This window comes from Pipistrellus kuhlii, unplaced genomic scaffold (assembly GCF_014108245.1).
Source record: "Pipistrellus kuhlii isolate mPipKuh1 unplaced genomic scaffold, mPipKuh1.p scaffold_m20_p_9, whole genome shotgun sequence".
Lineage (NCBI taxonomy): Eukaryota > Metazoa > Chordata > Mammalia > Chiroptera > Vespertilionidae > Pipistrellus > Pipistrellus kuhlii.
In genome coordinates this window covers 26,168,619-26,195,331 of record NW_023425595.1, presented here as the reverse complement: position 1 = coordinate 26,195,331, position 26,713 = coordinate 26,168,619, and the positions used below count along the sequence as shown (strand labels likewise).

At 38.8% G+C, this 26,713-nt stretch overlaps 1 pseudogene; it reads left to right on the top strand.

Moving 5' to 3' along the window:
- LOC123651900 overlaps positions 1-24,668 on the top strand; it is a 101,750-nt pseudogene extending 77,082 nt beyond the window's left edge.
- Positions 24,669-26,713: the final 2,045 nt, after the last annotated feature.

Sequence of the window (26,713 nt, the reverse complement as noted above, 5' to 3'; positions counted from 1 at the left end):
AATAACCAAAGGTCTGTCATGCAAAAATCTTGCAGCCTTCATTTCCAAACAACTGGATTGAAGGCCAGCCTCTCACATTTATCACAAGAAGCACTGAACTTCTTAGATAACTTATCTTGGAACATTAAGAAATAAAGGAAAAGGTAGGCTATTCTTGTCACATGAATTGCTCTATAAAAAAGGAAAAAAGACATTAAATTTCCACATCAATTCTGCAGACTATAAACCTGGTGTTCCTCCATAATAGCAAGCATCTTCTCTCAAACAACCACCTAAATGGCCTCTGGGGCAAATGTCCTCTGCTATGTCCTCTTTCTGTCCCAGAATACAGTCCAAGTTTCCCCAAAACATTACTCAGACAAAACACTAACAGAATTTAGACAGAAACACAATGGCAAGGCTGGTAAAGACTGGTGTGACTCCATGCAAAGAGTCTTCTAAAACTCAATTTCCTCATCTTTAAACTGGGGGAAATAGCTAGCTATATCACAGGTTGTGAGAATAAACAAGAGTGTTGAGAAAAGGCACAGCACAGTGTGTAGGGCAAATAATTTTCTTCCCTCTGAAATGGATCTGGGATCACCTGTTCCTTCTTTTATTCATACACAAATAAGGAAGAAATTCAGGGTACCATAGGCCCTAACAGGCCAATTCTTGTTCTAATGCTGCCATCTGCTGCTAGACAGCCAACATTCCACGCTGCTATTTCTAGGGGAATGCACAAGTAAATGAGGTGTACTAGGCAAATCTCTCCCCAGTATACTTCCCGTCATCTCCATCCTTCAGATCTGGACCAAGGGTGTACCTGACTTATCTGATCCTGGGGATACAGCCGAATTTTCTTGTCAATAGGGACTTTTCAGACAGAAGACATTTTCCTCCTACTTCACATTTTCCAGGACTGGGACCATGAAGACAGTGCTGAGCTGAACTGCACCAGAGGAAAAGTGGTATGCATCCTGCAGACATGTTTTACTAAAACTACATAATATTGGCCCATACTATGCTTCATAAAATTCAAATTACCTGCCAATGCCTAAATATCAGGTTTCACTTTGAAAATTTGGATTTTCAGATTATTGAAAAACCTAGAGTAATGGCAACATATGACCTGCATTCCTCATGACAGCAGTTAGCTAGAGCTATGAGTAGTAAAAGACCCTTTAGCCTTCTTCATCTAACACTACCAATCCCTGCTGGATCTTCCCCTTGGCCTGCCTCACTTAGTAAGATTACCTTGCTGACCCCTGATCCAGGCTCAATACAAATTGTTGTCTCCCTAAATTCCAACACAAAGTCTTAAAGAAGGTAGGATGGCAAAACAAAGTATTAACACCTTCAAATAATAATTAGTAATTACCAAGCACTTAGTCTGTGTCAGGCACAAAGAAAACATTTTGACCCTAACTTCTGATCTCAAAGATAGTTTCATTTTATTGTGCATTTAGAGCTTTCATCTTTGCTCCATGCATGTGCTTTGTTCTCTGGGCCAAAAAAATATATATAAAATCAGTAACACATCTAATTATAACAAGTATTACTTGCAGAAATCATCTATACAAAGTAAAACCTGCAATGGCAAAACTTCAAATAGTAAAATTTTATTTTAAAATAACAAATTTATTAATGAATTATGTTGCCTAATTCCATTATTGAATTTTAATTTGTGATCTTGGAATAAACTGTATTTGTTTCACTACTCTTAGATACATTACTAGGATCTATTTGCTGATATTTTGCTTCAAAATTTTACATCTATATTTCTATGTAATGATTGTCTATTACACTAGTTTATAAAACATTTGAGCTATCTATTCTTTAAAAATTAAGAGGAAACTCTGTTATAAATCTGTCTAGTCCTCTTGTCTTCATCAATCATAGCTCTTTAATCACTTTTTCAACATCTTTGAAATATGAATTGATACATTCATATTTTCCACTTCAGCTTCTTTCTTTTGGAGATTGATATTTTTGTGGAAGATTAACTGTCATTTCTGTTGTCAAATATATTGCCATAGAGGTGCATGTAGGACTGCTTACAATCATTTTAATCCCTAGCATTTCCAATTTTATAAACTTTAAACTCTTCCTCTGTTTCAGTAATTGAACCAGGATTTGAACTCTAGTCTTTCTGCCTCCAGCCCCAGTCCTCATGCCACTGTTCTGTACAATACCCTTAGAGGTTAATTAAGGCTGAATCTATAAATGTAAATCTTTTCAACTGATCAGAATGAAAAGATTACTCTATTACAGAATTTTTGCAAAGCTTAAATTATTCTAATTTTTGCTTAAAATAGCTATCTTGGCATAAGCAGAATCAGCAATAATGTATTCATGCTTGGTAAAATCTTGGGGAATTTGAATTATTTTCATTGAACAAGCAGACTCAGTGTTTCCTTATCCTAAAACTGGTTTTTTCAAAACTCTTTTATCTGAGGCTATGAAAGCTATTTAGTTCTTGAAAATGGTATTCAAATTAACATGAGATTTCATTCAGTTTAATGAAATATTACCTAATTAGGAATAAGCTTTACTATTATCTCTAGAGACACACTAATATCATTTAAAAGAACTTATGGTAGAGAAAGTTGTATGTACATTTATAATTCTGTTCCCTTCTGAATATGAAAGACTATTTAATTAAGATTATTACTATCTTTAAAGCTTTTTCTCAAAGGAAATGTTTTTCATTCTAAGCTATATATCTTCTTTGGGCAATATATATATATATTTTTATACATATATATTTTTTTTAATAAATTCTGAAATTCTACAAGTTGTACCCAAAGGAGGACTCTCTTTTTCTCTCCCTCATATTTCTATAATAAACATTAATCAGGATTGCCTAAATATGCTTGCTTTCTTTCTCTCTGTGTGACAAGTTTTTAACAATTTTTTTTTCATGAGTAAACTGAAGAGAGAAACCAATTTTCCATGTACTTCAGGCAAAAACAAAACAAAAGAGTATAGGGCCTGGTAGGAGGTACAGAAAATTCCATTCTTTGGGCTTAGATATAAACATAAATTATTGGTCATCTATCCAGTTTGCTTTGTCACCAATATAAACATCTTTTCTGCCTTCCTGGTCAATATACTCTAATTTGTCCCATGTTCTTCTGTTTTCCTTCCCTCTCAGAGTTCCACTATTTTACTTACTTTTCTCATTCTGTGCATAATCTGATCTCTGCTGAGACTGTTCGTCCAAAGGCCACCTTCCTTGTTATGAGCTGAACTGTATCCCCAAAAAAATTCCTATGTTGAGGTCCTAAACCCCAGTACCTCATTACATGATCTTATTCAGAACTACAGTTGTTGAAGATTTAATTAGTTAAGATGAAGTCATACTGGAGTAGGGTGGACCCCTAATCCAATATGACTTGTGACCTTATAAAAAGGGGAAATTTGGACACAGAGATGTACACAGGGAGAATGCCATGTGATGGCAAAGACAGGGTTGGGATGCTTTGGCTACAAGCCAAGGGATGCTAAGACTTCCCCCCAAATCACCAGCAACCAGGGAAGAGGCATGGAAAAGTCTCTTCCTCATATCCTCAGAAGGAACCAACCCTGCCAACACCTTGATCTTCTAAGCTCCAGAGTTGTGAGATGATAGATTTCTATTGTTTACAGTTTGTGGTACTCTGTTATGGAAGCTCTAGCAAACTAATGCATTCCCCTTCCAAATTTAATGGTATTTTCTCTACACTCATCTACATTAACTTCTTACTTCAAGTGATAATAGTAGCCACCAATCCTTGTTGGACATCTCCCCCTCCTCTGAACTCACTTTACGTTTTGTTTAGATTTGTCTTGAATCATCAGTTTCCCCTCTGTTTCAGTTATTGAGCTACATGTCTTATATCCACTACCAAGACTGTGGGTTCCCAGGGGGAGTGGGCAGGAACCATAATTCATCTCAGAATTTGCCACATCACTTAATACAGTATCCAGAAAATGGTAGATGTTCAGTAGGTATGTGTTGGCTTTAACTTTTAAAGTTTCTAAGTAAACAAAGGCATTAGCCAGACTGCCTATTAGACTATTTGAAATTCACAGAGCTCAGAGCAGCTAAACTTTGAACGTAGATTCAAATCACCAAAATCACCAGGAGGCCTGGCTCACTGGGGTCCCACTCTGATCCAGTAAAGGTTGTCATTATGCACAGCAATCCTGCTTTTTGTTCTTATGGAGCATCCTAGGCTAAAGAATCCCACTTACACCAAAGCCCTTCTTCATCATTCCCACCCCGCCCTGGGAGATTAGAACATGTCATTACCCTTCTTTAAGCCTCAGTTTACAAGATGCTAGATAGATGCCTAAGCCTTTTGCAGTGATAGCAAGATAACTGGAGCCAAAATACTTTGAACTTGACAGGTCCCTTTCACCCTGTTGTAATGACTATTCCCAAAGCCACCACTAGGAGGCTCTGGCAGGTCCCTGAAACTTGAAAGGGTAAAATAGGAGAAAAACTTCAAATTCTTGATTTCTAATCCCAAGACACGGGAATGAAGAGCAATCCCAACTGACCGTTCATCTGTGTGTACAGCCAGGAGGCATTCAAAAGTCTGATGAAAAACAGGTCTGTATCTTGTCCCTGCAGATGTGCGATTCCTGGTGTGACCGTTAAGTAAATGGTGAGGTTTCTAGGCAAGACAGTGAAGAAACTGAATCAGAAGATCAGAGAAATGCAGCTGATAGTTTGAATTTTTAACTAGATCAGGTTACTTTCCTCCTGGGAAAGCAGGTGAAGGAACTACCAGAAATTCTATACTAGCTCCATGATATTATTATTTATTGTTGTTGTTAATACTAACATTGCTAGTAATAAAAATAGGTGCAATTTGTTGAGCACATGCTATATGCCAGATGTTGTCCTAGATTGTCTGTATATGATATCACTTGACCCTCATGCTGCTTCTGTGAAGAATTATGAGTATTAGGAAACTAAGATTTGGAAATATAAGGGATGTTCCAAGGTCACACAGCTTCTAAGTGATAGGGATCCCAAGGCAGAGTAGAAAAATAAAAGCAAAGACTTGAAAATTAGGTAAAGCAAGATCCAGGGACCTACAAGCAGTTGGGTGTCCCTGGAGAATAAAGCATGAAGAAGAAAAGGCATAAAAGGAGGAGTTGCCCTTATGCCAAGTTAGGCAAATGGCTTTATCTTGCAAGTTAGTTGGGAGCTTCTGAAGAGTTTTAAGCAGGAAAGTGACCCATCATACCTGTATTTTGGAAACTGAAGTGGAGAATGGATTGGAGGGGACAAGAGGAAAGGCAGAGAGACCAGCTGGAAAACTGTAGAAGTAATACTGGAAAAACACAATGACATCTTTGTGCCTAATCCATCTCTTTGATGATGGAGGGAACGCACTGGAACAGAGAAATACTTAGAAGATAACATCAGCAGATCTTGGAAAAATATTGCATAAGGTTTTAGCTGATGACATCTCCAACCTCTTCCACTGTGCCTCAGGCTCACAGATCCAATGTCTTGTAGACGACACATAAGTATTATGTCAAATGATGCAGGAGAAAGAGAGGAATAAACAAAACAAGATTTCTGATCACCTTCTATTTGGGTTCAGACAATACCAAATAAACAGTGAATGAGTAGTGAGGGAAACCTCCCAAAGAAGATGCCATTTCAGCTTGCTAAGGCCAGGTGAAACTCAGTAGAAGGAATTGTCTTATTGGGTTGGAAGATTCCAGAGCAGTTTAAATCCAACAGAACAGGCAGAGGAGAAAAATAAACAGAATAATGTCAGACAGTTAGACAGTGACCAGATCACATAGGACTTTGCAAGTAAGTTTTAAAAAAACAACAACAAAACTTAGATTTTATTTGAAGGGTCATGTGAAGCTGGTGGAAGGTTTTACGCAAGGGAGTGATGTGACCTCATTTAAATAGCTAACTGATCACTCTGGCTTCTATATGGAAAACATGGGCAGAGAAGTGTGAAAGTAGGGAAACTTTTGTAGAGAAAAGGGAATAAAGGGAATAATTGAGGCTATGTTATGATAGATCAAATGTGGAAGGTGAGAAAGAAAAGACTCAAGAATGACTACTTTTAGACTCGGGCAAAAAGGATGGGGAAGATTGTGGAGGAGCGGTTTGGCAGGGGAAATTTAGGAGTTTTGCTTTGGACTTGTTGAATTTGAGATGCCCATTAGAGACCTAAGGAAATATGCCACATAGACAGTTGGCAAATATAAGTGTGGAACTCAGGATAGAGCCTGAAGACAGATATGTACACCTCGGAATGGCCAGCCTGTAGAAGGGATCCAAAGCCACAGAACTGGCTGAGCTATCTCGGTGAAAAAGAGCAGAGCCAAGAACTCAGCTCAGAGACACGCACATGTTTAGAAGTCAGAAAACAAAAGGAAGTGCTGGAGAAGGAGCTTGAAATGGAGCAGCCAAAAGTGAGAAAAAGCCAAAAAGAGTGTCCCCAAAACCAAAAGAAGAAAGTGGTCAAGAAAGGACAAGGGACCAACTGTGTGAAATGCTGCTGACAGTTCAAGTTATAAGAGGGCCGAGACCGGATCACTGGATTTTATAAGAAGGGGAGACATTTAAAAAGAGACCTCAGCATCTCAGGAGAATGGTAGGGACAAAGATTAAGTAGATCCAATGAAAGGTAGAAATGAAGTAAGGAAATGGCTCAGCATCTCCAGAAGGAAAATCACATGGTTGTTATTTCACTGAAGTCTCTTTAGGAATATTAGTATCATGCTTGCCAGCTTTTTAAGATGAATTTATTTTTGTCTGAATACATTCTATCTTGTTTCTTTTTTTGCAACTTGACACATTTTTCCCTTCTGGCTATAATTGCTAAGAACTAAGATCATGATACCTGAGACTTTATTTTCTGTCTTGGTTCTCCCCCCACCACCACCACCCTGAGATTTCATTTTGTCTGGTATAAGACCCACAGTCTCCAAGACAGTTTTAGGCATCATATGAACTCCATCATTAGCATCCAACATGTTACAAAATATACTCCCAGACCCTTTTAGACATAACCTGTTGCTACCAGTCAAACTCAAATTTAGAGGCTGTTCATCCAAATCTACTTTTTCTCTTTCTGAAGAGCAAGGAGGTAGTTATGACTGAAGAACAAACAAACAAACATGAAAAAATATCTGAGTAGCCGAAACCGGTTTGGCTCAGTGGTAGGGCGTCGGTCTGCGAACTGAAGGGTCCCAGGTTCGATTCCGGTCAAAGGCATGTACATTGGTTGCGGGCACATCCCCGGTAGGGGGTGTGCAAGAAGAAACTGGTCCATGTTTCTCTCTCATCGACGTTTCTGGCTCTCTCTCTCCCTTCCTCTCTGTGAAAAATCAATAAAACATATTTTAAAAATATATCTGAGTAGCCTTCTTTTATATGTCCACATATCTTCTGGTTCTCTTAGAAATTTTTATTGTATTTTTTTTCTCTTAGAAGATTTTAAGTTGCTCCAAGTGAGTTGGCTGTACTCTTGAACTGTTTCTCCACTTAATGATCTCTGCCCGATTTCTACAGAATCATGAGATGGTGACTTCCTTTCCCACACCTATCCCTGACGTGATCAGGAATTGCTAAGGACAAATAACTACAGTGACCGTTGGAACTACTGGGGACAAATTCCAATTTTTTTTAAAAAAATCTTTTGAGTTAGAAAACTCTCTGGACTGTGATCAAAACTGCTGCCTATTTTTTCAGGGTTTGAAAGCCTCCTTATCTTTCAGGCTCTCTGCCCAAAGTCCATCTTGTGAGTTACATGTTTCCAATTCCAGCACAGATGGACTGGATGACAAAGGAAGCTCTGTGCTATGAGAACAGCTGTTTATTGCAACTCCTACTACAAGGCCAACAATGATTTCCACGTGGTCCTTTTTTGCTTTTTGGAATCTGCTAGAGTCCTATCATCAAAACAGTATAAAGGCAGTTTTAAAATTTCCATTGCAATTAAAATGAAAGTACCAGCAACCTGGTGTTCACTGTCTTCATCTTTGACAGACAAACACTAGTGCCTTACCAGCAGAACATGGCTGGTAACACAAACATTTACACAACTCTCTGGTCTTGTCTTGGTTTCACTTTTGTGGGTGAGAGATAAGATTTCTGTAAAACCTTTTGTATGTCACATCCTACAATGAGACTTGGCTAACACTTTTTAAATATGTTTTCTCTTCTTTATTTCCTGTCAATAATTGCTAAGAATGAAGATAAGACAGATGTAATCCTGACATGTATAATCTTTGGTGGGTTTGATATTACCTAGACCCTTTTTGTCATATTTAAAATGTTTATTTTTAGAAGTTTTATTCTTTTTACAAGGAATCGGAAATGTTTGAATTTTTTTAACTCATGTTTTCTGAATATAATTTATCTTATCTTTTTTTTTTTTTTTTTTTTTGCAGTTGAAGCATATTTTAATGATCCATGGGAACCTTCCATTTCTTAATGGATGTTCTGGTCTTATATTTTCTTTAATAATGACTTGCTCTAAATTTTCCTTTATAGGCAACAGAGTTTTCACACTGATGCTCATCTGGTTACAACTGATGATACTTAAAATATGACAAACAACAGTAAGCTCCATTCATCCATATAATAAGCATTTATGTGGTTTTCCCATGCACACAGACCTACACTAGATGTTATATATGGTCATATTTCAAGGAGGCTTGTTGGAGAAGGGCAAATACAGGTCCTTGAAAAGAGAAAAAAAAATCAAGCTACTATATGAGCAAGTACAGAATAGATGGTCAAACCGAAAAGAGTTATATATAAAAGTAAATCTGTAATACTAACACATAGTACACGTTGCAATAATTTGATTGCAATATAAGTAGTATTGGACATGTCTAGCAGCACTGTAAGATGATTCAGCTGTAACCTAGTAACCTGATGTACTTTAGTACAAATGGTTACTTTCCTAATTATTTGCTCCCGAAACAAAGTGCAGGCTGTGATTTTGATTTTTAAGCAGAAAAAAAGTTTACGTTGCCAATTTACCAACTTACTGAGGTTTGAAGAAGAGAGTATTTCCATTTGATAAAGTGTATCAAAGTGGTGTGTGATGTTTTGAGAAAGAAAGCAAAGGATGGATAATGAAACTTCACCTGGGGACCATGCCTCTAGGAGAAAAGCCATTTGAAAACTACAGGCACATCAAGTCACCAGAAGTTAAAGGTGCCAATTTATAATGACAGCTTTATCTGTCTAATAACATATCATAAAACCAATGAAGCCATGTTCTGCTGGTAAGGTACTAGGAAATATCTACATAAACTTCCTCCTTAGAATTGCATATTATCCCTAGTGGTAATTTACACTTGTATAGTGTGTTTATACTTCCAAAATGCTTTCACATCCCATACCAATAAACGAAAAAGGGTGTTATATGGTGTGCCAGACGCAGCTATAATGTAAAATGAGAGGGGAAATGTCTGGACCATTAGGCAGCAGCTATGGGCAGGACAGCTTTGTCTTTGGCATATTGTATTCTGTGACGATAAACCCCAGCCTCTGAAGCTGGGATCCAATGAAAACAAAATCAAATGTGGCTGACAAAACTAACTAAAAGACAAGGCAAGAGAAGCACATTGGGTATGTGAATCAGACCTCTATGCACTGACCTACACAATAACAGGGAAGGAATAGAAATAGAACACAAGTCTACATTCCACTGATTAATTTAAACTGCTTGAAATTTCATCTTTAAATCTGCCACTTTGACTTATCAGGGTTGACAACAAGTAAATAGAGTGTGGTTTACAGAGAGGACCTAGTAGGAGGGAGAGAGAATAAGCTATGCACCCACATGCTCACTGAGCCACATGGTACCTCTCCAGCAAAGGTGAACAAAACCGATTCCAGGAAAAAACACTAAAAACCTGTGAAGTGGGCTAAAGCAGCCTTCCTTTAGGAGTGTTTCCCCTTTCTTGGACTCTTTCTCACCTTGCCTACTACACTTCTTTTTACAGTTCTTTCGTCCCCCTACCTGAACCCCAACCATTCATACTCCCCAACAACCTCCCACTCTCAGGGCTCGGAAATAGGAAAAGGTCTTCAGTGACTCAGTTGAAGTCAGATCGTCTTAAGCAAAATTTACCAAATAGAATCAGATGTCTGGAAGTAACCTTAGAAGTCTTTTTTCTCTAATTCTTCACCGTCTGCATCAGTTCTCCTAGAATAATCCCACACATGGAATCCAACCTCTGAGTCAACACCTCCACTGATTGTAAATCAAGGCCTCCTGGGGCAGCCCGTTCTATTTCTGGCTGGTTCTAATCATGAAAAGGTTCTCAGTCATGTTAGCCAAAATTAGCCTCCTACAATATCTCCTCACAGAACATAAAGCAAGTCCTTCTCCCCCTGGCAGCCTTTTACTTTGTTTGAAGGCAGCTGTCACCCTCCCACTGAGTACTATGTCCCCACAGTTCAAATATGCCCAACTGCTCATAATATGACATGACTTATAGGCGCCTACCCATATTGCTCACCCTCTCTTGGATGTGTTACAGTTCAATAAAGTCCTTTCAACAGCATCGCCCAGAATGGAACACAATATTGCAAGAATGGCCCAAGACAGAACAAAAACCACTGTCTCCTATTAAAAGAATTGCAGGCAACAAGGATCATATGAACAAGAGAAGGGTTTCTTTTGTTGTTATCAGAGGATGTTGTGCATGAGTGTATGTGTGTGTGTGTGTGTGTGTGTGTGTGTGTGTGTGTGTGTGTGTTTTGTTTTTTTGCGGGGGTGGAGATGGGAGGGAGAGTTCACCATGCTTTTCATTCTGTGATTCTGGAATTAAATTTAAAAACTCAAATGAGAATGGGCCAAGTGCGAGGCTCAGTGTTAGGGACTTTTGGAGAAACAAATGAGTGAGATATAGCCCTGAAAAGGTCCACATTCTCCTGTCCCCCCAACTTTCCCTCGCTGCCCTAAACCCCCACCCCAGGTACACCACACTTCCCTCCCTCTCTTTCAGTCTCGAAGCCCAGTGAAGACTGTCTCAGAGAACCCCACCATTCATGAGTAATGCCGTAAAAGTTCTTGAGTTGACCCCTTTAGGATAAGATATTTGTATCTTCCAGGAGTGGGCAATAAAATATAATTACATGAGCTAACAGAGAACTTAGCAGATACCAGCCTTTGCTCTAAGTTACCAGTGTTGTGACCATTTTACAAATTGGGAGACTGAGGCACAGGATGGCTAAAAAGTTTAAGATCTATGGATACAACAGTAAATGGTATGTCCATACAATGAAATGAATAGTACTGAACATTTATTTTTTTAATATATTTTTTATTGATTTTTCTTCAGAGAGGAAGGGAGAGGGATAGAGAGCTAGAAACGTCAATGAGAGAGAAACATCGACCAGCTGCCTCTTGCACACCCCTACCGGGGATGTGCCCGCAACCAAGGTACATGCCCTTGACCGGAATCGAACCTGGGACCCTTCAGTCCGCAGACCGACGCTCTACCACTGAGCCAAACCGGTTTCGGCAGTACTGAACACTTAAAAGGAACAAACTACTGCACTAGCCAGTTTGGTTCAGTGGAAAGTAGCAGCTAGACCCTGTCCCTAGGGGCACGTTCAGGAGGCAACCAATAGATGTCTCTCTCATGTCAATTTTTCTCTCTGTCTTTCTCCCTTTCTTCCACTCTTTCTAAAAATCAATGGGAAAAATAACCTTGAGTGAGGAGGTGAGGATAACAAGAACAAACTACTGATACACTCCATAGCATGGATGAATCTCGAAAACATCATGCTAAGGGAAAAGAGCATACTCATAATTTCATTAATATGAAATTCTAAAAGAGGCAAAGTAAAAGCAGAAATGGAACAGGAAGGACTATTTTGAGGTGATAGAAAGTGTTCTAAAGCTTTGATGGTGGTTGCACAATTGTGTACCTTTACCCAAACTCATAACACTGTACACTTAAGTAGTATGGGTGATTTTTGTGGTATATTAAGTATACCCAAAAACTTAAAAAAAAAATAAAAAAAAAAGGACAAAAGAGAACCTTGGATAACGCAAAGATGAACAAAGTGCAAACAGGAAAGGTGGAAAGTAGTAGTTAGGTGTGAGAACTACTAGTAAGAAACACAACACAGAAGCCAGGGGAGAAAGAGTGCCTGGTGCATTGTAGGAGCCATATAAATTCTTGTTGAATGAACGAACAGCAGTGTCCAGAGGCAGGAAGTGGTCAACATTTCACAGTGAGGTTGGGGAGGATGAAAGCTCTGAAGAGGCCCCTGGGGATTGACTGGAACTTGAGGGATCAGCCTCCAGAGGACAAGCCCCCTGGTTTTCTCAGCTTCAGTGTTCTGAGACCTTCCAGGAGTGAAATGTTGTTGGAGCTTGGTGTGCTAGCAACACATGATCTGCCCTAAAGCTGTCAATCATAATACAATTGTAAACGAAAACAATGGAATGTTGGGCTTGTGATGTTCCTGTTTATAAAATCCATCCTAGTTTTTAAATGATTAAAAATGCTTATTTAATAAGGTTCAATTATATAAAAATATTTTGAAATATTTTTAATGTTGGTTGGCCAATGGCTTGTAAAGGAAGTTAATGATGATCTGTCTCGTGTCCTGGTCTTTGAGGTACAGCTCAAGGTCTTAGAGAAGTGAGAGTCATAGAAGATATGTCCACTGCAGTGTGAAGTTTCTGACACAGGTTTATGGATGTGATTAGCAGTGTGCTGTGGTATTCAGCCTAGCCCGGCCCAGGGTAGGCTCTCCAAACATCATGCTCTGGCTTGCAAGGCCTGAGTTACAATGACTGATGGAAGAAGGTGTTTACCATCAGCTAAGGGCTGGTGGGCTGATTAATGGTCTCAGCATGAAGCTTTGGGCCTCTAACCCAGGCCATTAGCTCCCAGAAAATGCCCAGCCTCTGGAGGTCATGGTTATTATTACAAACTAATAAATACATGAAAACATAAAACAGAGCAAATGGTCTTTTTATGTGCTAAGGGTATTTAAAAACTAAGCTACATATTTCCATGAAGAGAGTCCTGTTGGTAGCATAAATCCTGCCTTAGCTTCCGCAAAGCAGGAGCAGAGACCATTAGAAGGGTCATACTTCACCATTAATGTTGCATTAAATTTTAACCACTGTAGTCATGGTTAAGGAGATATTTTTATTATAATCTGGCATGTTCAGGATCTTACAACTTAACTTAGTTCAACACTCAAATTAATTATACTTACATTGGTTTTTTACTTAAAGGATATGGATGACTTTAGTTTGATAAAACTTAGTCCTTAAAGTTATATGAGTTAGAAAAGATATAATTCTCAAACAGTAATACACAGTATATGGGAAAAATATTAAGCCCCCATAGAAAGAAAGCATTATTCAACCATTGTTTCTTTGTTTTAAGTACGATCTGTTCCAGTGAAAAATATAGTACCACTCTATAAACTGACAGTATGTAAAAAAGAAAATTAAAAACCATGTTATATTGCTTACTTCTTTAATCATCTGGGAAAAAATATGACTTGGCTAATACAAAGAGACAAATACATAATGGGGAAAACAATTAAGATGGGGGAGGGCAGATTGTAGCTATGCCATACATGGGCCACTTTGGTTACTCAGATAGGGACAGGGATCCAGCTGATCGATGATTCTCTCTCATCGATGTTTCTAACTCTCTATTCCTCTCTCTTCCTCTCTGTAAAAAATCAATAAAATATATTTTTTTAAAAAGATGAATGTTGTGTTGATTAAGAGATATTCATCTTTTATAAATATCAAAACTGTCTAGTATTTCAAGATGAAAATGAGATGATATTCTTTGAAAAGGGAAAGCATTCCACCCTCTACCAAAGCCGACTCCTGAGTCCTAAGCATGAGTGAATAACAAAGGCCTCCTACCATTTATTCATTCATTAGTCAATTGACATTTGCTAGTAATTTCCAAGGTAGTGATTTAAAGAATCCGCTTCAGAGCCAGAGCTGCCTAGGTTTAAATCTCCACTCCATCAGTTACTAGAGTTCTGATCCTGTGTTTTAGCCAGCATAAGTTATGTTTACTATAGTATCTAGCCCATTTGGACTTGTATAATAAAAACTAGTAGCCCTGTGCCGGAAACGGATCATTGTCTCACTAATACAAAGATGTGGAAGGCTGGTCTACCTTTAAGCTCTGAAAGGTCAGAGCCAACCACTCCCTATCTAGTTAAGACAATGTGGTAACTGAGGCAACTTCTCCACCAAATAATCATGTAAATCCTTACTTGCTAAGATACCCTTCCTGTTACTGGAATTACCTGTCTAAGGGCAATGGGTGTGTCTCAAACCTGAATAAAAGGGATGGCAAGGTCAAAGCAAGGCGATAGTCCTCCCACTAGAGGTGGGCTCCCGCCTGGCCCCCAAATTAATACTTTTCTAGTCTCTTTCATTTGTGTGCGGCCTTCTCCAGAACCCGAACCCTGAAGTGGAACCCTGAACCACGCCAGATGTGATAGGGGTTCCCACAGCCCTGTGCACGAATCCATGCACCAGTAGCTTGCCAGTAGCTCACTGCTGCCCTCCAGTAGCTCTCTGCCTGCTGCCCCGCCCTCTTATAGCGCCTCTTGGTCCCCTCTCCCCACATAGCTTGCTACCCTGCCCGCTCTTATAGTTCCCTGCCACCCACTTGTGCTCGCTGCCCCATCCTCTTGCTGATCTATGATTCAGTCATTATGTGGTGGGTCGTTATGCTGTAAATATTACATCTTTATTATATAGGATGCCATAGACTGGGTGGCTTATAAACAACAAACATTTATTTCTCCCAGTTCTGGTGGCTGGGAAGTCCAAGATCAAGTGTCTGATCAAGTGGATTCAGTGTTTGGGGAGAGCCTGCTTCCTGATTTCATAGGCCATAGACCGCTGTCTGCCTTATTGCTGTAGTCACATGGCAGAAGGGCTCTCTTTTATAAGGGTACCAATGCCATTCATGTGTGCTCCACTCTCATGACCTGATCACCTCCCAAAGGCCCCATTTCCAAATGCATCACATTGGAGATGAGATTTCTATATATGACTTTTGAGGGGAATACAGATATTTAGTTTATAGCATATAGTAACAAATCAAAACTGAATTTTTAGTGGTTTAAAACACCAAGGTTTATTTCTTACTCATGTTACAGTTCCATTATGAGGGAGAGGAGTTGTTCTCACATAATCACTCTGAAATCCAGGGTCACGGAGAGCCAGCTCCTTGTAGCTAAGTATGCATGTCAGCTTGTTGAGCACTGCAGGGTCTCATGTCAGCAATTAAATGCTTTAGTGAGAAGGGATACATGTCAATTCTACTTCTAGTGTATTGGCCATCTAACTACAAGAGGGTGGGAAAAATGATCCCCCCACATGCTTAGAAAGAGAGGAGACTACCCAGTTGGTGTGGCTCAGTGGTTGAGCATTGACCTATGAACAAGGAGGTCACAGTTTGATTCCGAGTCAGGGCACATGCCTTGGTTGATGGCTCTATCCCCAGTGTGGATCATGCAGGAGGCAGCAGATCAATGATTCTCTCATATCATTGATGTTTCTATCTTTCTCTCTTCCTCTTTCTTCTTATCTGCAATCAATAAAAATATATTGAGAGAGAGAGAGAGAGAGAGAGAGAGAGAGAGAGAGAGAGAGAGAGAGAGAACCCAGGAAGGAGGAGCACTGAAAGCTTCTATGGCATATTGGGCACATTAGTTAACCTCCTCATGGCTCCGTTTCTTCATTTGTAGACTGAAGATATTAATAGTGTCTATCGTGAAAAGTTCTCATGAGGATTAAGCTAATATGCATAAAGCACTTTAAACTATGCTTAGCACCTAATATCCAATGAATGCTATTATTATGTACCAGTTATTGTGCTAAACAGTAGGTACAAAATGGGGAATTAAACAGTTCTCTCCACCCTAGGAGGTCACACATTAGCAGCAAATAGAGACACATAAGTAATAATTCTGCAGGAAATCTGATTAACATCACTCTGGAAAATTATCTTAGTTCTGATGACTCAGTAATGCAGAAAGGCAGAGCAGTATGAAAAGGTGGAACACAGGCTATGCAACCAGGCATTTCTTGGTTTGATTCTTGGCTGTGACATGGGCAGGTGATTCTCTCTAAGCCTCAGAATCCTTCTCTGTAAAAAAAAAAACATTCTCCTGCAGATAGTTGTGAGGTTTAAATGTGAAGCAGGTAGCATAATGTGCAACATGTCGCTCGATGAATAGAAGTTATCACTTTGAATATATTCTTAAATATTCTAGACAAAACCTGTTTTTGCTGTTCTATTCATTTCAAGCCAATAAGCATGCATAAAGTGTCTTTACTTACTGAGTGCCACCCATACTCGGTGTGGAATAGAAAATATAGCTAGCTTATCTATTTAAAGTCACATCAGTTTAAAGTAGAAATAAATAGATAGATAAACAAACAAACAAATAATAAAACAAAAACCTACATGATCCTGAGCAATATATTTCTTGATCTCCCCCTCTTCCTGCCCCTATTTTCTTCAAAATCCAACCCCACCCAGGTTCTTCCCAATCATTTTGCAAGGCCCAAAAAGGCATCTTTTGGTTTACCCAAGAACTAGTCTTCTTTTCTTCTTCTCCATTAATCTTCCTGCATGGAGCTGCTAGACAGGACTCTCCAGCATCCACCCGCTCCATTGCCCACTCACAAAAATGCATAAAGTATGTGGGGCAGGGTAAGTGCCATAGTAGATAGCATTTTAAGAAGAGGAATCAGCATGGGAAAAACCCTAGGGAAGGGAAAAGCTTACTGCTCTCAGGAATGAAAAGAATGTGGCTCAAAGGCAAAGATCTAGGAATGTGCCCAAGAGGAGGCTGGTGAGTGGCCAGATCCTGACTCTGGTCTTTTACTTCATGAATTATGAGAAGGGTGGAAAGATTATAACCAAAAAAGTTGCATGATTCTTTTTTTTTTTAAATATATTTTATTGATTTTGTACAGAGAGGAAGGGAGAGAGATAGAGAGTTAGAAACATCGATGAGAGAGTCATCGATCAGCTGCCTCTTGCACACCCCCTACTGGGGATATGCCCGAAACCAAGGTACATGCCCTTGACCGGGATCGAACCCGGGACCTTTCAGTCCCCAAGTTGTCGCTCTATCCATTGAGCCAAACCGGTTTCGGCTGCATGATTCTTTTTTAAAAAGATTATTCTAACTGCTGTGTGGGAAAAGTATTGGAGGGAGGGAATAGAATTAAGAAGCTATTTTATTAGTCTTCATCAAAAGACAATAGTGGTTGGTCTATCTTGTTGCAGTAGAGATGGAGAAAACTGGGCAGTTTTGAGACATGTCCAGGACGTAGAATTGACAAATAACTGAGGCCAACAAAATTCAAACTATTAGACTTAAGTTTAAGGGCCAGGGGTGTGGACTGCCTAGTGGCTCAGTTAGTTGAGCTTCCTGCCATGCACCAGGAGGTCCCAGGTTCAATTCCAAGTCAGGGCACATGCCTGGGTTGTAGGCTCAATCTCCTGTGGGAGGGTGTGCAGGAGGCAGCCAGTTGATTGTTCTCTCTCTTCTCGCTTTCTCTCCCTCTTCCCTCCTCTCTCTTTAAAATCAATAAAAACATCATTTTTAAAAAGTGGGGAGAAACTTAGTAAGGTTCAGAAAGTTCCTATTTAGAAAGGGTTACAGAGATCATATTGAGACAATAAGATGTATGCAGAGACAAAAGGGTGTTATGATAAGGCCTAAAACACAAATTTCTGGATTGTTGAATATATATACATACATTTTTTTATATGAAGTGTACTAGTTTATAGATTATACATTTATTTCACAGTGTATTCAAAAGGTACCCTTAAAAATTGTACCCTCCAGCCGAAACTGGTTTAGCTCAGTGGAAAGAGCATCGCCTGAGGACTGAAAGGTCTCAGGTTCAATTCCGGTCAAGGGCATATACCTTGGTTGCGGGCACATCCCCAGTAGGGGGTGTGCAAGAGGTAGCTGATTGATGATTCTCTCTCATCGATGTTTCTAACTCTCTCTCTATCCCTCTCTCTTCCTCTCTGTAAAAATTCAATAAAATATATATATTTTTTAAAAAATTGTACCATTCAGAACTTGGAGAGGTTCTGATCATACTCCTGTTGCCCAGATTGGACTACTAGTCTGGTTAATTTGCTTGGAAAATAATGGAAGTAGTTAGAGAATGTTTATGTTACATAATTTAAATTTTACCTGCACACTTAATGCTATTTTGTTTCCTCTTCTTCATTTCTGACAGAAAAAGGACATATAACAACAGGAACCATTGCTTTCCAGGGAGGCCAGACACAGACATGGACACAGCTGCTGGAGAGAAAAATCTCTAGCTGTCTTCATTTCCATCAACTTTCTGGAATCAGATTCTTTCCTGGCTCTTGAGGAGATCTGAATAGTGAACATCTAAGTAGTTACATCTGGTACTTCTGGGCAAGTGCCACTGGATCGTGAAGAAAGGTCTAGGCTAAGAATTGGGAAATGGGAGTGCTAACTCAGAGATAGAGCTGGCTCCTTGGATTGCCTTGAGTGGATTACATGAATAATCTGGACCTTGGTTTTTCAGCTGTGGAACTTGGGATAAATTTGGTCTGTAGTCACCATAATACTCATACCATGATTCAAAGAGATACTATGAAGCTTAATTCATTAATTCATTGGACAAATGAGAACCCACTGTGTGTCAAGTATTTTTGTGGACATCAGGCTCACAGTAGTGGAAAAAAAACCCAACAACAAATGTCCTCCTGGAATTTATATTCTTGTGTCTATACTGGCTCTATACAAAGCCTGAGTCATTGGGAACAGCATCTTTATTTTATTTATTTATTTATTTTTAAATGATGTTTCTTTTTCTTTTCTTTTCTTTTTTTAAAAATATATTTTATTGATTTTTTTTACAGAGAGGGAGAGAGATAGAGAGCTAGAAACGTTGATGAGAGAGAAACATTGACCAGCTAGCTGCCTCTTGCACACCCCCTACCGGGGATGTGCTGGCAACCAATGTACATGCCCTTGACCGGAATCAAACCTGGGACCTTTCAGTCGCAGACCAACGCTCTGCCACTGAGCCAAACTGGTTTCGGCAGGAACAGCATCTTTAATAAACAGTAAAAGAAGGGTGTTTGTTTGTTTGTTTGTTTGTTGTTTAATATTAATGAAGGAAAGTTTGTTCTTTTAGTACTTATCCAGGCACCATCTCCTTCTTCCAGAAGCCATTTCTCTAAAAACTCAAGTAAGGCTAAGTAGTTCCTTCTGTAAATTATAGCATTTTATGCTATGAGATTTATGCATAAAGTGTATGTATTTTTGCACATTAATAGACATAAATAAATAATTCATATTGAAATTCTATGTTAGTGTTAGTCATCTCCATCAGATTATGAACTCCTTGCAGAAGTGACCACTTACCCTGGGGCCCATAGCACAGCGCTGGGCCCCAGTAGGTAATGGGTACATATTTACTTGCCTGCAGCTGAGCTGTGGGAAAAGGGCAGGATCTGAATCCCCATGGCCTCACTGACTTGCCCAGGAAAAGCTTTCCGAACAGGATTGCCTCCAGCTAAAATTCCACTCATGAGCTCTTGCCAGGTTTCCTTTTCTCTGCCTGTCCTTTCATGTCCCTGCATTTGTTTCCCAGCCCAACGCTTCATCTTGCTCGGGTCCTGCTTCCACAGCTGTCAGCTCTCCAAAGCTGTGGAGCTATTCCCAGCAGTGTGTCCCCTAGCACACAGGCACCCAGAGTGGGTGGGCGCATCACAGGGAATTCCCTAGCAATCCACTGAGATGTGGGAAGAAAGTGTTAGAATACAAACCCACTGATGTGTGAAAATATTAGAATACACACACGCAGCCGAAACCGGTTTGGCTCAGTGGATAGAGCGTGGGCCTGCGGACTGAAGGGTCCCAGGTTCGATTCCGGTCAAGGGCACATACCTTGGTTGTGGGCACATCCCCAGTGGGGGGGTGTGCAAGAGGCAGGTGGTCTATGTATCTCTCCCATCGATGTGTCTAACTCTCTATCTCTCTCAATTCTTCTCTGTATAAAATCAATAAAATAAAAAAAAGAATACACACACGCACATATTTGCTTTTTATTTTTACAAAAAGGAAAAAAGAAAGTCGAGGATTTACTAACATTTTTTGCGTGGATTGACACCAGCACTCCCACTCAGCATGCATGTCTGATGGCCTCTTGAAGCGAAGAGGAGCTCCCACAGCACAGAGAGCTCCCGGGTTCAGTGAGGGTTCAGTGAGGATTCAGTGAGGTAGATTTACAGATTACCTTATCTGGTTTGCGCTCACAAAACAGAAAAGAGGCCTTAAAAGATTCCTGCAAAAAACAACAGTAGGAATACAAAGCCAGTAGCAAATCCTTACATAGCACGTACTGCACACCAGGCACAGTCTTAAGGGCTTCGTCTCCAGTAATTCATTTGACCTTCACAAAACCCTGAGAGGATGGTACTGTTTTTATTCTCATTTTAAACATGAGAGTTTGAGTAAGCTGCTGGCCAATGGCAGAGCCTCAATTCACCTCAGACAGTTCTCTTAACCACAATATGATCCTCCTTTACAAGCACAAGGAAAGGAGAAAGAAAATGCAGGGCCAATACTTTTCCTCCTCCTGATACAACTCAGACACCTTAGGAAGCTGAAAGGCTGACCAGTGTGACAGTAAAACAAATTTTTATGAAACTATCAAGGAGGTACTTGAAAATGTGGATTTGCATTCACTATCCTTAATGGTGAACTTTGCCTTAAGTTGTTTATGCTTGGGGATATTAGCCAATTTTAGTACGATGTGTATTGAATTTATAAACAAATGAACCAACATATGTTGGTGCTTTATTAAATAAGCACCGGATAAAAAAAAAAAAAAAAAAAAAAAAAAGAAACAGAAAAAGCACTGGAGACCACTGCCCTAGAGATTAACAGATAGCTAACCAACTTTCTATGAATGTCGGGAAATCTGTACTACAAATTGTTTATTGTGGTTATTTCCTGGGAATGAGACTGTGCACACAAAAGAACTTTAAGATTAAATTCCCACTTATACTTCTAGAGTTAAATAATGTTAGGATTTTCCACATTATATGAGAAAAATTTAATGAGCAAAATTTATTTCTATGTCTTTACTAACATCCCCAAAGTGCCTCACTTCCTAGCATGGCATATAGGTTCTTCCATAATGTTTGTGATCCTCTTCTCTAGTTCTCAAAATCCCCCATTGCTTTGCCTTCCAGAAATTTCTTTTCACTAATGTCTTTATTGGGCTGTCCCCACTCAGTTCAGGTTTTCACCATTGCATAAGGCATGTGACTCAAACTGAGCCAATCACAAATAAAGGTGTTCATTTTTCTCACTGTAACACATAGTACAAATCATCTGAGGCTCAAATGCCTGTCCTGACAGACCCTATTTCTCTACGCACTCAGGACTTTATGCATGTATCTACTATATCTTTTCATCATATGTTTTAGTTATGAACATGGCTGCCACCTGTGATTGTGCAAGATGTGCAATACACACGAATGCCCAGCTGAGTGTGAGTGAAGACTGAAGTCTAGTCTAAACACTGTTCATCAAGCTGTGACCCCTCAAGTGGCCTTTTCCAATTCACACATTGGATAGCACTGTTCTAACTAGATTGTAAGCTCCCTAAGAGTAGAGAACATACATGTTCATCATCAGGCACAGTTCCTTGCAACATACTTTATCAGAAGATTCCCAATAAGTTTCTGTTGAATTGCATTTCAGAGTACATTTGCAGACAGAAATTTCTTACGTGTTCCATCGTTTAAATTTTCTCTATTCATTTAAGCAGGAAATCAGTGACCACACTGACTTTATGCTCTCTTAAACATCTCTCACCTCATCAAACACCTTAGGGATAGTTAGTGGAAATTAATTTATTATGATAAGTGACCCTAACTCATTTTCCATTCTTTCCATCACATTTTTGTATCTTCTTTATGATCCAGTTTCTCAGTTTTATTTATTGTATTTTAGCTTCCAAAGAGCTTTGTATGATTGTAGTGCTCACACACAATAAAATTTGAAGTTTTTGTAGTAAAATTAATGAGTGTGGCTAAGAATACATGATTCCTCATAAATAGCAGTGTCATGTACACAATAGGAATCCAATGTTGATTACTGACAAAAATTATGATGTTGATTGGGCTTCAAAATGTATAATATTCTGCTACTGAAGAGTACATGAGATAATAGTTGAAGCTTCTGTGTGTTTTCTTTTTAATTAAAAAAGGTCTATTACTATACATGTAGAAAAGTCTACCAACAACTAACATAAGTTGCAATTTTATATATACTTTTCTACAATAATATATATATTATTGATTTTTTACAGAGAGGAAGGGAGAGAGATAGAGAGCTAGAAACGTTGATGAGGGAGAAACATGGACCTTGCATACCTGCCTCTTGCATACCCCTTACCAGGGATGTGCCTGCAACCAACATATATGCCCCTGACCGGAATCGAACCTGGGACCTTTCAGTCTGCAGACTGACGCTCTACCACTGAGCTAAACTGGTTTCAGCATAAGTTGCAATTTTATTTTATTTTTTACCCGACACTGATGCAAGCTAATGAGAAAATATTCCTTTATTCATTTATCCAAGTCTGGGAAAGGTTTTGATAGACAAATTTATATTATAACGTGCAAAAGAAATGGCCTGATTTATATAAAGTTGGAAGAAGAAGAAGAAGAGGAAGAAGAAGAAGAAGAAGAAGAAGAAGAAGAAGAAGAAGAAGGAGGAGGAAGAAATAACAACTGCTATTTATCTTTTTAAAGAAAAAGGTTCGCCGAAACCGGTTTGGCTCAGTGGATAGAGTGTCGGTCTGCAGATTCAAGGGTCCCAGGTTCGATTCTGGTCAAGGGCATGTACATTGGTTGCCGGCCCATCCCTGCTGGCGGGTGTGCAGGAGGCAGCTGGTCGATGTTTCTCATCGATATTTCTAGCTCTCTATCTCTCTCCCTTCCTCTCTGTAAAAAAATCAATAAAATATATATTTTTTTAAAAAAGGTTCACTTTTAAGGTACTTAGAGAGTGATTGATAATCTCCCACAAAAAAAACACCTATAAAGATTAAATAACTAAGTATATAAAAATGATCATAAGTAGGATCATTTAGTCTAGTGAAAATCATCAAATAATGTAAAGACCAGTTTGAACATTTAAAAGTAAGGGGTCAAGCAGTAAAAGTCATTTTGCTGAAGTTTTAAAAGGAGGTCAGAGACGTTGAATCACCCAACTTCATTAAAAATTAAAAGTGATTAGTCTCTTCCACTGAAAATAAATTATACTTATCACGTAACCATAAGAAAGTTAAAATATATTCTATGGAAATATATTCTATATATTAAAATATATTCTATTGCATCTATAGAGGTAAACAAGGATTTATATGGTAAAAGACTTTGGAGTCAGCCTGCTTGGGTTCGAAACCTAGCTCCACCATTTATTAACCTTGTGACGCTGGCCATTTACGTAACTTCCTTATTCCTGTTTCTTTTTCTACAAAATGTGGATACCAATTGTACCAAATTCAGAATTTTACTGTGGAAAATAATGAGATATTATGTGTAAACTATTTATCACAGGGCCTGGACCATAGTCAATACTCAATAAAAATTTACAATTTGTTAACCTATCTAATAAAAGAGTAATATGCAAATGACTGTACCTCTGCTACACCATCAGCCAATCAGGAGCAAGTATGCAAATTAACTGAACCAAGAGTGCTGCCACCATAGAGAGAGCAGGAGGCGTGGGCTCCTCCAGCAATGGTATCTGGGATTTATCTTCTCTAATTGAAACTTTGTAGCCTTGAACAGAGGCCAAGGCAGGCCAGGGTTGAGGAAGTGTGGTTTCCTCCATCATTGTGGGCAACTTAAGCCTCCTGCTCTCTCCAGCTCTGTGGCTGCCACCATTTTTGTTGGAATTTATTTATCTTCTATAATTGAAACTTTGTAGCATTGAGTGAAGGCAGGCGCAGGCAGAAAGCTTGGCTTCCTCCATGCTGGAGAAACCCAAGCCTCCTGCTTATTACCCTTTATCTATTATCTATTATTATAGATAAACCCCATCTTTTAGTATACAAATGCTATACGAGAATACTGTATATACTATTCCCCACCTGGATTTTTTTTTTCATTTATTATGCTTAGTTTTCTTTTTATATTACTTTAAGAAATAAACTTCATTTTTTAAAATATATTTTATTAAATTTTCACAGAGAGGAAAGGAGAGGGATAAAGAGCTAGAAACATTGTTGAGAGAGAAACTTTGATAAGCTGCCTCCTGCACACCCCGCACTGGGAATGTGCCTGAAACCAAGGTACATGCCCTTGACTAGAATCAAACCTGGGACCTTTCAGTCTGCAGGCCAATGCTCTGCCCACTGAGCCAAACCAATTTCGGCTAAACTTCATTTTGGAATATTTTAGATTTATAGAAAGTTGTAATATGAACTTACATGAAATATGTAATATGAACATACTGTATAACCAAGGCACATTTGTCAAAAATAAGAAATTAACATTGGCACATTAATACTAACTAAACTATGAACTTTATTCAGATTTCACTAGTTTTTCTGCTAATGTCCTTTTTCTGTTCCAGGATCTAAGCCAGCATGCCATGATGCATTTAGACTCTGTCAGTTTTTATGTTTTCACCTCACTCTATTTTTTTAAAATATATTTTTATTGATTTTCCACAGAGAGGAAAGGAGAGGGATAAAGAGCTAGAAACGTCGATGAGAGAGAAACATTGACCAGCTGCCTCCTGCACATCCCCTACCGGGGATGTGCCTGCAACTAATGTACAATGCCCTTGACTGGAATCGAACCCAGAACCCTTCAGTCCGCAGGCCAGCGTTCTATCCACTGAGCCAAACCGGTTTTGGCATCACCTCGCTCTATTTTTAACAACTGCATGGTATTATGGGTGTACCATAATTTACATAATCCTACTGATACATTTTCATGTTGTTTCTAGTTTTTGGTTATTACCAACAATATTATAATGAACACCATTACAGGTGTATTTTTGTTCATTTGTGTTTGTGGGATAATTTTAGAATTAGAAGTATGGGGTCAAAAGATGTGTGCATTTTATGTATAATTTTGATACACATAGTGTCATATTTCCTTCAAAGAAGTTTACACTAATTCACAAAATTTAAATAAGCCATTTCCCCATAAGTCTTGCTAATTTGAGAGAGAAAATGGCATGTTGTTGTTCTCATTTGCAGTTCTTTAATGAAAAATGCCAGAGGTAACATTTGAGAGGCCCAAATAACAAGATGACACTAGAAAAGAACAACTAGAAAATAGAAATCAAGACGTAGTGGTGGGTCATTGTTGTAAAAGGAAGAGTGGTAGATAAGATGAGTAAGCTAGACAGCTAGATTACATTGGATTTTACAGGCCACAGTTAGGAATATGGGTTTTAAAAAGATGCTGTATGGAGTATGAATTATTAGAGGATAATAGTAGAAGCCAAGAGCCCAGTTAGAAAAAAAATTGCATATAATAGTACTAGAGGCCCGATGCATGAAATTTGTGCAAGGAGTTCAGCCCTCGCAGCCCCAGCTTCATGGTCCGGATGGTCATTCCACTGTTTGGCTGTTGGGTCAATTTGCTTATTATGCTTTTATTATTATAGATAGGCAAGCTAAGCTTATTATTGGAATGGAATGGGCAGCAGTGGACATAAAGAAAAGTGATTGGCAACTGAAACCGGTTTGGCTCAATGGATAGAGCATCAGCCTGAGGACTGAAAGGTCCCAGGTTCGATTCCAGTCAAAGGCATGTACCTTGGTTGTAAGCGCATCCCCAGTAGGGGGTGTGCAGGAGGCAGCTGATTGATGTTTCTCTCTCATCTATGTTTCTAACTCTCTATCCCTCTCTTCTTCCCTAAAAATCAGTAAAATATAGTGTATATATATATATATATATATATATATATATATATATATATATTTAAAGGCTCAAGTGTGTTCTTTTAAAATATATTTTATTGATTTTTCACAGAGAGGAAGGGAGAGAGATAGATACCCCTGTCCGGAATCGAACCTGGACCTTTCAGTCCGCAGACCGATGCTCTACCACTGAGCCAAACCGGTTTCGGCAGTAAAATATATTTTAAAAAAGTGATTGGATTGGAATATATTTCAGAGGATGAAGGTTCTCTACTTTTTGGCTTGATAAACTAGATTGCACCATCAATTTAGTTTATCAAGGAGTGGGAGGCTTGAGATTCAAATGTTTTGCTCGGGTCAACTTAAATTTCAGGTATTTAGAGTAATAAAAAAGGTTAATGAATATATGAGTTTGGAGTCTATGGAAGAGGTAAGGATTGAAGTAAAAATGCAACTATAAAATAAATACATATTATGTAGTATCAATAACTTCACTTACTAGGGAGAGTAGCCATACACTTTATTTGTTTACTTATTTATTAATCAGTTAATGCAGTCATATTCTTAATCCAGAAATACTTACTGTATACCGATCAATCGATCAGTGTCTAGTAGAGTCAGGCCACTGGCCTCTAAAGAGAAGAGTGTGTAACTAGAGAAGGTGGATCATGGGAAGAAAATATAACTTTTTAAAAATATAGTGGATCATGGGAAGGAAATATTATAACTTTTTAAAAATACATTTTTCT